The sequence below is a fragment of the Malaya genurostris genome, chromosome 1 (genome assembly GCF_030247185.1).
Source record: "Malaya genurostris strain Urasoe2022 chromosome 1, Malgen_1.1, whole genome shotgun sequence".
NCBI classification, from domain to species: Eukaryota; Metazoa; Arthropoda; class Insecta; order Diptera; family Culicidae; genus Malaya; species Malaya genurostris.
The window spans coordinates 106,966,995-106,980,207 of record NC_080570.1 but is presented as its reverse complement, the minus strand read 5'-3'; the positions used below and the strand labels follow the sequence as shown (position 1 = coordinate 106,980,207).

The 13,213-nt window shown below is 35.2% G+C and overlaps 1 protein-coding gene across 1 annotated transcript in view; it reads left to right on the top strand.

The window, feature by feature from the left end:
• The window catches only part of LOC131425324 (epidermal retinol dehydrogenase 2), a 75,434-nt gene that overhangs the window by 19,124 nt on the left and 43,097 nt on the right, over positions 1-13,213 (top strand). The gene's annotated exons all lie outside the window — the stretch shown is intronic.

Sequence of the window (13,213 nt, the reverse complement as noted above, 5' to 3'; positions counted from 1 at the left end):
TCCATTTCTCTGCGTGTAGGGTGGCTCTCATAAAATCACCTCTTTTGTTCTAATTTTTTTGTGAACAGTTTCACGAGAAATTTGTTAACATGTTAAACGTGAAATCTATTTTCGGTTGTAGTTTTCTTGTTTATCACTTTTCGAAAAAATTATGTATGAGACAATCATAGCAGAATCGTTCTACTGAAGGTAGTAGGTTTTGGCGTTTAAGAGTTGAAGCCCAAAACGTAAGATAAACTGTTCACCGAATGCGGCTTTCAATGTGGTCATTGTTTTGCATGCCGTGTAGGATGTGGCACCGTCTTGTTGAAACCACATGTCATTATGTCCTATTCTTCCAATTCGTCTTGTTGAAACCACGTGTCGGACATGTTACTACTTTTTCCTAAATATTCAAAGCTTCGCTCCTCAACTAAAAAATAAGTAGATTTTTATGCATTTGAGTGGTGTATCACTCAATTTTGAGTTATGTTCAATGAGGGTGTAAAACAACAGTTCGCCTAGCGTTCAAAACCTAAACGAAAACCCTGAGTGTTCCGTGAAAATAGCGGACGAAATAACTGGAAACAATGATCGTCAGCTGCGCAGCAAGGTTTTTAAATACGATGAAACCAACCCTAGTCTTTTGATATGAGATACAGAAGGTACAACGCCAACCTTCAAACAGTGTGGAACATCCTTACCAGACTGGAAGCATGTATTGCCGTTCATTCGCTAGCACAGGGAAAAAACAACAAAAAGAACGATCATCTGCTACTACTCACAGGTGGTTCTGGAGTGATATGCTGCAAAAACATCAATTTTGTCCCCAAGCCAATGAATTCTCCGAATTACTTCGACCAATCGAAAAGTATTGCGTAACTTTTAAGCAGTGGATTCAACGAAGCGGCGGGGCATTCAAATACATCCAACAAATGCGAGCAAAATAGAAGAAGGGCGCTGTCAGAAAACCTAATAGCGAACTTAAGTTGTTTTCATTAAGAAATACCTAACCGCTACCAATTTCACCTAACAACATGGTTTTGTTTTCATCATGCAACACTATGACACTCCTCTTCCTTCGATGATACCTAGCAAACGATCGGAAATAAAAACTGGTAATGTGATAATACCATGCGTTTGTGTGTCAATGGCCACGCATGACAGAATTTATTACTATTTTTATTATTGCTATTAGTAGTTACAAACCTGTTGCAAAGGTCGGTGTTCAGGTCTACTGGATGAACCATTCTAAGCATGAATAAAATTACATATCTCTTGTTATTGAAAATTTTTTTCTGATAGCAACCCAATAAGCACAAATTCATTTTTTTGCCTACTGACACTAAACTTTTCACCGTCACTCCGTACATTTTCCGTACGCAGTTCAATTTATGTGAGTGAGTATTCAATTGTTGAGTCCCCGAATCCCAGAGTCGATATTTTGAAAATATTGGTCCTCACAGTGAATTTTGAAAAATTTTAAATTTTAAAAACAATCTACATACTACTTAAAAGAAACACGGAAAATTTGGAGCAACGAAAAATTAAACTATTTCATTTTTTCTCATACAACATTGTCTTACCCTACTAATGTGTGTGACACATGTTTCAAACATTTTTGTTAGATTAAGTAGCTTTACAAATTACTTTAATTTAAATTGAGTCATATGGGGATTTACATCACCCGTGAATTACCTAAACTTTAGCTGTGTGATTATACACACGGAAAGAAATCCATTACTGTTGTCATGATTAGAAAATCATGAAACCAATCATTTTAACTTCTTCTCATGAAACCATCAGCAATGAGTTCTCCCATGAAAATTATTCATGGTCCGGAAAAGCGTTATTTGAGGAATGTATTTCTTCCAAAACTCATAACTCCAATTTTCTACCCGGACATCACTTTAAACTTTAAGGCAAAAAGCAGACATTGAAAAGCAAGAACTACAAACAGAAAAATATTTTTTTCAACTACTTTGATTAATTTGTTTCATAGGTATAACAACACAAGCTGATTGCTTCACCTAAATATTTTTGCCTTTCTCATATAGAAAGGTTATGCAATCACTGTGAAAACCGACTGTTGAACCGAGGCCCGGAGGGCCGAGTGTCATATACCATTCGATTCAGTTCGTCGAGTACGCAAAATGTCTGCGTGTATGTGTGTGTGTATGTGCGTATGTGTGTATGTAACGTTTTTTTGCACTAACTTTTCTCGGAGATGGCTGAACCGATTTTCACAAACTTAGATTCAAATAAAAGGTCTTATGGTCCCATACAAAATTCCTGAATATTATTTGGATCCGACTTCCGGTTCGGGAGTTATGGGGTAAATAGTGAAAAAAAATAAATATGTGTTCTAACTTTTCTCATAGATGGCGCGACCGATTTTCACAAACTTAGGTTCAAATGAAAGGTCCTGTAGTCTTATACGTAATTCCTGAATTTCATGCGGATCCGATTTCCGGATCCGGAAATATAGGGTAAAGTGGGTTAAAAATTGTATATCATCACTGAAAATGGGGAAAAACCTTTAAAAAATTTCTAAATCTTTTCCAATTGATAGTTTTTATTAGCAGACGGTCGAACAAACCGATTTCGGTTATTCTTTTAAGAATCGAAAAAAAAATATTCTGAAGAATACCACAGTATTTTATATGATAGTATGATTGATATGAGAAAGGCATCATTACACCACTAGGTGGATTAAAACAAGTTTTTATGAGAAGATTTTGCAAACGATGTAAAATATAACAGGAAAAACCAATCGGCGGTATTTGCAAGAATTCGATACAGAGTTTCTTTTCAAGAGGTTTGATTCCCACGTGTTTTTTCATGCAGTTCGTTTAAGTGTTTGAATTCTGAAACACAGACTCAAAACTGGAGCAATGAACGCAAGTAAACACGTTATTGTAGGCGTCGTTGTTTGTCAAAAACATAATATTTGAATAGTTAATGATTCAGATTAGAAGAAAATCGTCGTGCTGTTCAACGTTTTGCTATTCAGATTGATTATTTAAGACATTAGTTAAAATCGCGTAAAAAATACGTTTATCACACCATCCCACAGTGGTTTGGATCGACAAAAACGTGAACTTAATTCTCTAGCCGTTAAACCGTTGATCCGATATACATAGTTCCTTTGGAGAACTCATTCACAAAAATATACCTCGTAATTTGATCACAATAAAAAATGTGCAAAGCCTACTACGATAAAAGTTCATTTCAACAACTTTTTTCCCTTAAGAGATAGAAAAACGATGTCTTCTACAAAGTTTTAGAACTTCTAACGAGAAAAAACTTTGCCGAAGGAGCTATAGGTTTAACGCAAAAAGTTTCGGATATAGAAAGCATTTTCGTTTGAAACCACTTAAAATCAATTTTTTGTACATAACTTCTTTCGCAATTATTTTCAGTGTCTACTATGTTCGAGACAATTACTAAAAACGTAAAATTACACATTTTCGTTGAAGACTGTGTACGGTTTGGCCTTTTGCTTAAAAAGTTATTTAACATTTAAACTTTTATATGCACTAACTTTAACTACTAATAGGAAGCAGGGTCGCAGACCAAAAGGCACATACATATACTTTTTGGAAAGCTTAAATCAAGTAATATAAAGTTACGAAGTGTGTAGGGTGGCCTTTTTAAATTGTGTGAATGAGACAACAAAATATAAAGTGCTTTTTTGACCATTTTCATAGCAAAAACATTTACTAAAACGATTATTTTTGGTTTATTAAAAGGTGCTTTGTAGTAAATGTTCAAAAATTGGAATCTGTCGTTAGTGTAGCTTTGGTGCAATGATGTAATGATTGAATATAATTTCAAGATGAATTCTTGTATGCAATTGATCAAACTAAAGAAGCATGTTAACGTTCTCATTAAATTTCGAAAAATTTTATTTATTCTTTTAATAGAATATTCCTTATCCGTTCTTTTAATTCCAATCCTATTCGCCCAAAAACATGGTTTGAATTTAAGTCTTCTGAGATTAATTTTTATGTGTTGAAATGTGTAAGTGTAGCCTGCTTGAAAGGCTACTTTATTTATCCTTTTTGTAAAATCATGTCACTCTACGAAATACGTTCTTATGAATTAAGTCATACACTGAAAAAAATAATGAAATTCGCACGATTTCTAAATCAATAGTATTATGAAATGGACATCAGTTGAATAAAAAATTCGATTCAAAACCATTCTCGATGTACAACTAAATTGGAATACATTAATTTCAATGAATATGACCGTTTATTTATATTGACGCTTAGTTTTACTTTTACAGTATATTGACAAATGAATTAAATTTCCTGCTCCAAATATGCACTGTTGGTGTTGGTGAGAGCAGCGCTGCATATTATTTTTAAGAACACTAAAGAGTTGGTTGATAATACAAATGTTGGAGCATTTGGTCGATAATAATATTACAAAAAAATGCGTGAGTGGTTCAACGTTATATACAGGCGTACACGGTAAAGTATCAGATCAAATTATGTAAACTATGAGTCTAGACTTTTTTTTAAAAGAGAAATGCCTGAACTTGAGTATAAAAACGTGCACAGACTAAGAATAAAGAATAATAACCAACAAAAACAAGTTTGTTTGGTTTTAGGGAATTTGTAACTAATCTGTTGCCTTACTGCAATTCTATTACATTTTCTACTGAAGTCGGTAATATCGAGATTTTTTTGTGATAACGGTCAATAAGACAACTATCAACATTCACTTTGAAGAGGAATTCCGAAAGACTCGGTACTCGCTGAGAGTAAGTCATAATAGTAAGCTATAGTGGAAAGTTTTCTCTTTCGTCTGGTGTTAAAACTAATGTCCTATTTTTTATACCTCGACTACAATTTCTTGCAAAAGTTGTTGCCTAAAGGTAACTTATCGGTCGATATCACAAAAAACACGTGATATGAAGATAAACAATTTTATTAATGTAAGTTTTCCTAAGAAAATGGTCAAAAAAGCACTTTATATTTTGTTGTCTCATTCACACAATTTAAAAAGGCCACCCTACACACTTCGTAACTTTATATTACTTGATTTAAGCTTTCCAAAAAGTATATGTATGTGCCTTTTGGTCTGCGACCCTGCTTCCTATTAGTAGTTAAAGTTAGTGCATATAAAAGTTTAAATGTTAAATAACTTTTTAAGGAAAAGGCCAAACCGTACACAGTCTTCAACGAAAATGTGTAATTTTACGTTTTTAGTAATTGTCTCGAACATAGTAAACACTGAAAATAATTGTGAAAGAAGTTATGTAAACAAAATTGATTTTAAGTGGTTTCAAACGAAAATGCTTCCTATATCCGAAACTTTTTGCGTTAGACCTATAGCTCCTTCGGCAAAGTTTTTTCTCGTTAGAAGTTCTAAAACTTTGTAGAAGACATCGTTTTTCTATCTCTTAAGGGAAAAAAGTTGTTGGAATGAACTTTTATCGTAGTAGGCTTTGCATATGTTTTATTGTGATCAAATTACGAGGTATATTTTTGTGAATGAGTTCTCCAAAGGAACTATGTATATCGGATCAACGGTTTAACGGCTAGAGAATTAAGTTCACGTTTTTGTCGATTCAAACCACTGTGCATCCCATTTAATACATATTGAAAATCCTCATACAGAGTCCGCCATCTAACTTTATTTTTTTGAACTAGCGGTTATTTCGACATTAGTAACCTTTATGTCACTTCTGATTTGACAGAAACTTTGTTATATCCTTCCGCTGACCAAAAATGGTTGTGTATACGCTTGAGGAACGCGTGAAAATAGTGCAGTTTTACTTTGAAAATCATGGTAATGTTGCGGAATGTGTGCGCAAATTACGTATGAAAATTTGAAGGCACATTTTCATCTCGGCGGGTATGTTAATAAGCAAAATTGTCACATCTGGGGAACGGAAAACCCGCACGTTATCATGGAGAAGCCGATGCATCCTCAGAGAGTGACGGTTTTGTGCGGATTTGGTCTGGCGACATCATAGGGCCAAAAATGAGGCAGGAGCCGCCGCCACGGTAAATGACGAGCGCTACCGCGCCATGATTAGCGATTGGTTCTTCCCGTTACTTGAAGAGGAAGACTTGGACACCATTTGGTTCCAACAAGACGGCGCTCCGTGCCACACAGCCAACGCTACGATTGATCTTCTGTGCATAGTCTTCGAAGATCGAATTATCAGTCGAAATTCGGATGTCGTTTGGCCGCCTCGGATCTGTAATTTGTAGCCGTTAGACAATTATCTTTGGGGGGCTGTCAAAGGTAAGTGTTATGGGGACAAGCCTGAGACAATTCAAGCCTTGAAGGACAACATTCGTGCAACCATAGCTGAAGTAAAGCTGCATACAATCGAAGATGTACTAAAAAACTGGACCAACCGTATGGCGTACTGCAAGGCCAGCCGAGGCAGCCATTTGAATGAAATTATATTCCACAATTAACCGGAAGGATTGTACTTTAATATGAAAAATAAATTTTGAAATCGGATCGGAAATCGATCGGATCGTAGCAGAAACACGCCTGAAGTTATAACCAACAACGTCAAATATGCGTTACGCATAAATTGCAGCGAAATCAGCCCAAATGGATAATGATCCGATAACTTTTAATCATGTTGTATTATCATAACATGAAAATACACTATTTTTCCCGAATCATGACTCGTTTTTCTCATTTCTGGAATAGGAATTTTGCCCGTGGCATATTTTAAATATTCAATAATTTTGTTTTCTTTCTCAAAAGACAGCTAATTTGCCTAGTATATTTGAGAGAAGAGAAAATATTTGGTATGATATAAGTTTATGCGGATATATATGATGTGCCATTTGAGCCAATTTGTTCTTAAACATTTTTACATAACATATCCAAAACTTGGCGATTTGTGTTTTTTTGGTTTTTGAGTCATATTTTTATAAAAATATCAAGTTTTCGTGATTTTTTTTGTGTTTTTTCGATTTTCTTTAAAAAAGATGTTGTTGAAAAATTCTGCTTCTAGTGAACCAGAAAACCTATTAAATAAAAGCAAAAAAAACTCAATGACTAAAATATGAACACATGGATATTTCAATAAGATATCCTCATATACAAAACATATCATTAGAAATGCAACCCTTGTTTTTTAATACGCTACTGAAACTATTATTAAATTATTCACGAGCATTTGAATGTATCCATAATTATGGGTGGTTTCACATATAGGCTTTGTCCTTGTCCGCAAGGAGGTTGATAACACTATTATTTTTCTAAGAACAGAACAAGCCTAGAAACCGTTAGCCATTCGGCATTTGAAGTACTTCATTCAAAAATCGATCCTGTACCCGTGGTTCTTTCTTTTAAATTGTTGATTGTTATTGATTTTGATATATTGTTCAAAAATAATACGCCAGCTCTCTTCTTGTAAATTTTTATAGATAAGCGCATTTAACAGTTGCAAAACCACAGGCAAACAGACTGGACTTTCAGAGCTGGAATCATTAATCATTTTATCAGTATTTTTTTAACATACGTTTAGTACGAACAATGGTCACATGCGTCATGATAGCGCCACTGATGCGTTTGTTACCCCATCGAATACATCCAGTCCATCATACAGTCCGTGTTTAACAAAACTTCAAGTTTACAATGTTCGCATATTTTTTTTCTGAAAACTATAAATATTTATTGACAACATATCCAAAAAATAGCAGAGTCGTCTGAAAGGCTCAAAAGTTATGATTAAAAAACCCTTCTTAATCCACCTAGTGGTGTGATAATGCCTTTCTCATCTTTCATAACAGTCTCATGAAAATATATTTCTTTTATTATTTTTATTACTATTTTTATTACTTTTATTATATTTCATTACTATTACTATATTACTATATTTTATTACTTTCATTAAATATGTTCGGATACTAATTTTGACACCAATTGATTCAGATTGATTCGAGTAGTTCACAAAAGCATGCTTCAGTGTTTATGTCACACACAGTCAGCATCATTTTTCCAAACTAGTGCTTGACATTTGGGTTGCCTATTTGTAATCAGTGATGCTAATCTAAAAAAACGCCTTCTTAGTCCACTTCAGCTCCGTTCGAAAGTCGGTTTTTCCAGCAATTCTAATACTTTTCTATAGAGAAAGGCAAAAAGCCTTCTTAGTCCACTTAGTGGAATTTTCATATATCTTGAAAAATCACCATGGGGGGGAGTACATGAAACTTTCGAAATCGAAAAAAAATTTTTGATGCCAAAAGGCTTAGAATTGCATGAAACGTCGAGATTTAGTGTCATCTCGAAAAAAATTTTTTGTTTGAAAAAGTCGACTTTTTGGGACTTAAAAAAAGTCCTAGAAAGTTGATTTTTTCAAAAAGTTGATTAAGTCCCAGAAAGTTGATTTTTTCAAAAAAAATTTTTTTTGAGATGACACTAAATTTCGATGTTTCATGCAGTTTTAAGAGTTTCGGCATCAAAAAAAAATTCGATTTTGGAAATTTCATGTACTCCCCCCTATGGTGCTTTTTCAAGGTCGAAAATTGTCAAACCTTTACCACCGGGCAGCACCCCTTACGCATGTCCGATTTAGGTTAAATTTTGCATGAAGGCTTTTTTCGAGGTGCTTAAACTTTTGAGCACTAGAACTTAACGAAAATAGAGGTGATCCTAAAATTTTGGCACCCATGTATATATATATATATATATATATATATATATATATATATATATATATATATATATATATATATATATATATATATATATATATATATATATATATATATATATATATATATATATATATATATATATATATATATATATATATATATATATATATATATATATATACATATATATATATATATATATATATATATATATATATATATATATATATATATATATATATATATATATATATATATATATATATATATATATTGGCATTGGCGTAAAATAGCATAACCTCTTCAATTTTTAAATAGGTTTTGAACCAAATTTGGAAAAATTCTCCCGCTTTTGGATTGCCGCTCTAAATGACGGTTTGAAATTTTCAACACCCTGTTGTTCCGAAACCGGAAAACGGATCCGATCCAAATGCCGTTTAGGCGTCTGTGCGAAAATGAATAGTGTTTCGTTTTTGAGCATTTAACGACTATTTCTTGAACAGGGAACTGAGTTAGCCGGTATAGTCAACATCGATTCGTTTGGTCAGCAACTAAAGTAACCTACAAATTAAAACAGTTTTTGAAAGAATTTGAATTGTCTCTCTAAATGACGGGTTGAAATTTCAAACACACTTCACTCGGTAATTCCGGAACAGGGAATCGAATTCGCAAAGAATACTGCGTCGACTTATGCTGACCACAAGACCTTTAATTTGTACCTAAGTTTGTGAAAATCGGTTCTGTTGCTCTAGTGAAATGGGAGTGTATAAACTAACAATTGTTCCACTCGTTGCGGTCTACAAAGGATTATCCCGTTTTAGTTAATTTCGCCACTGCGACGGAGTGGTAATGAAAATCAACAGCATCTGACCCACAGAAGTGAAGCCTTATGCTGTTCCGCAAGCAGTTCTCGTTCAACTTACCATAGGTCAGTTTTATTTTTATCGTCTGACCATGAAGAGTCTGAACTTGTTTTGGATCGCGGTATCATATACCGGTCCACGCGTGTGGTTTATAAATTCATTCACGGCCATGGTTCACAAGTGGTCACGAGCGATTACAAGCAGCAAACTTGATTGGCGGTAAGCCTCGAAGACCGGTGGCAGTAGGCAGTGAAAATTGAATGTTCCGACCTTAGCATTCGCGAGCATGGTACCTTCGTTGCTATACATGTATGTAACCTTACCGCTCGTGATACATGGAAGTGAAAATGCAGAAAAGATCATTTGCCCTTCAAGGTTGTCCGTCAATACTGTCTGGTAGAAATGTATTTAAAATTGATGAGATAAAAATGAAATGAAATGCTTTCTCACAAGAAGGTCAAGGTTTAATCAGATGACCCATTTTTTATCGTTGATGCACAGTTCAATTTCAAACTAGCGAAGCGATAGAAAGGTGATTTTATCAAAGGTTACCTAGACCATGAAATTGTGAGAAGTAGAGTAGAGTAGCCAGAAGATAATAGAATATTATGGAACTATTAATCCTGTAAATTACACCGTGAGATTGAGTTTTAATGGTCAAAACTCCACTACCGATAAAGCACGTAGCGGCAGGCCCTACGAAGCAGAACAGAGTCAAAACCACATAAAAAGGAGCATGAAACCGGGGTAAAAAAAGACAATAATATTAATTCATAAAATCCGACTATAGAGGTTTTAACCTTAAGGTCATTCGCCTCTTCGGGCTAGAAAAACTTTCTGATCCTACGTGCGGGATTGGGAATCGAATACAGGTAGGTTGCGTGAAAGGCATCGACTTACCCATCACGTTATGCCCGTCCCCAATATGGAAAAATGTTCCATTTGACGAAGCGTTTTTTACTCGATATTATCGTGAGATGGGAAGCTTAAAGTTAAGTTAAAGAAGCTAGAAAGTGTTGCATACGATAATTTTCTCAAATTGAGGATTACAAATCATATGACTTATTTTGTAGAAATTATAAATGTTGAAAACCGTTATAAGGCTTAGATACTTGCGGTAAACGAGTTACATTTAAGGAAGTTATAGTTGTTACGAAGTGTTATATACGTCGCGTTACTTTTTTGTAAGCTTATTTGTTTATTTGGAGCAGGGAAAAGCCCGTTGAAGTTAGTTTCTGTCAAACTTGCTCTCCAATAGGCATAAAACCTCCTCATCAAAAGATTACAATCATCCAAATGATACATTTCACTTAAACATAGCATTTCTTAACTAACTGAAACTAAAACTAATTAGATAGTAACCCTAGGAACAATTTCTTGACAACATTTCGTGATATATTAAAGTCGAATGAATTGGAACACTGGTTGAATGTTCGGCACATGCTGGCAAAAGCCTCGTTATACCCATAATTAGTTCTAGCATAGGAGGTCCTAAGAAAAGAATAGTTTCTAAGATTACGGCGATGGATATCAATTTGTAAACGCTGTGAGAGCTCGGAGCAGTCTATTCTTGATTGGAGGAGATCAGCCACAAAAGTAGCCTTGCTGACATCGCGACGGACAGATAACAAATCGAGGTCAATCAGTTTGCATCTGGCATGGTAACTTGGAAGGTTCCAAGGGTTTCTCCAAGGAAGGCGACGTAAAGTAAATCGAATAAATTTCCGTTGAATTGCTTCAATGCGTTGGATATCGTTTTGGTAGTACGGCGACCAGGCAACCGAAGCGTATTCGAACGTAGAGCGAACTAAGGCACAATATGATGCTTTCAAGCAATGTACATAATCGAATTCTTCAGTAACGCAGAAAATGAATCCTAGCAACTTGGAGGCTTTGGAGATAGTAAACTCAATGTGTTCCATGAAATTTAACTTAGAGTCCAGGAGGACACCAAGGTCCTTCACAGACGATGTACGTTCCAGAACAATTTGTGAAATATTATAGTCGTAACTGACTATAGACTCTTTGCGACTAAAAGAGATGACGGAGCATTTGGAGCCGTTCAAAACCATTCTGCTGATATTACACCACTTAGTCAAATTATCCAATTGCTCTTGTAGGAACTCAGTTTTCAGTTTTTGTGAGTTGTAGGCGTTACTTGCGTTACTATTTTGGGAATAACAGGCGTTACGAAGTGTTACATGCGTTACTTCTTTGTTAGCTAGAGTTGTTATGAAGCGTTACATTCGTTATTTTAAATATGTCCTGGCCCCTTCCGAAATCAGAAACAGATACGAAAAAAAAGTTTCAGAAATATTATGGGGCTGTCGATCCTGTAGATTACACCGTGAGATAGAGGTTTAGAGAATTACGTGATGGTCAAAGCTCCACTGTCGCTAAAACACGCAGCGATAGGTCCTATGAAGCAGAACAAAATCAACAACCACATAAAATGGAGAATGAAACCGTGGTAAAATAAATGACAATAACAATAATACATAAAATCGTACTGGACGACCGGGAAGAGAAAGTGTGCAAGCATGCCTTAGTTAAACAAGATTCTGCAGATGAGAAAGATATCCTGCCACATACCTATGTAGGGCTAGAAAGACGAACGCAAGCGCACTTCGAGTACATGTTTGGCTGAATCCATCATTATAAGCAAGAGAACAGAATGATTACCCGACAACAAACTGAAGTCAGCACGGAAGCTTCAAAGGGCGTCTCATCCTCGTTCACCTGATTTGGCTTCCTCGTACCATTATCTGTGCCCAAGGGTTAATTTATCTCGAGAAATTTATGTGAGTTTCGTTTTGGAATTTCGGACCACTACTTCCGGAACCTGAACCGGAAACCAGTATAGCCAAAACAAATTTGTATGATCATCATTTTGTTTTCCGTTCTCCACAAATCGGCTGTGCTACGCTATGCAGAGAATTGTCTTCATTTAAAGTGGGAATGTAAATGATCTCTGAACCTATCGCATCACCACGCATCTTGTGGATTGTTGTGCTATATAAATATTTAGAAAGTCTTAGACATCAGAAATAACATGAAAGTAAACGTAAATAAATGTAATACAATAACCTCCTCTCGGGCACAGACAGAAATCTTATTTGAATGCTCCATAATGATAGTTTCAGTGGAAAAGTTTAAAGTGTCTGTTAAAAACACCTGGTTAAAGGCACACCGAGAATTAGGTACATAAGTAATCTAATAGTAATATTACCCTGCTTCCGCGGAAAATGTTATATCCGTCAGCAACGCAATGTTTTAGCTAATCAAAATAAGCAATACTTACGAAATTACTTCAAGTTCTATTTATAGACACTCGTGAACAGTGAAGCAATAATCATTAGCTAACGAAGATGATGCGTCATAATTTTCATAAATATTAGAACAAGACCGATCACAGTTCTGCTGAATAATCACAATATCATTCGATGTTTTCCGTAGGCTTAACAATTTCATGTAACTGGTGTGTGGTGCCGAAAGCAATCAAACCGGAATATCCACATGACCAGTGCGAATGAAACTTTATACGATTCAGCTTCAACATGTTTTATTAATTCAACCATCCTTCGGAACACAGCAGATCCGCTCCCCTGGTAGGCCACTCTGCCTACACCTTTTGCGTTGACAGAACCGTGCAGATAGGTTCGATCGTCCTGTGAGTTCTGAATGTCCCCTGTTCCGCACACGTAGTAAATGGCATCATTACTTATC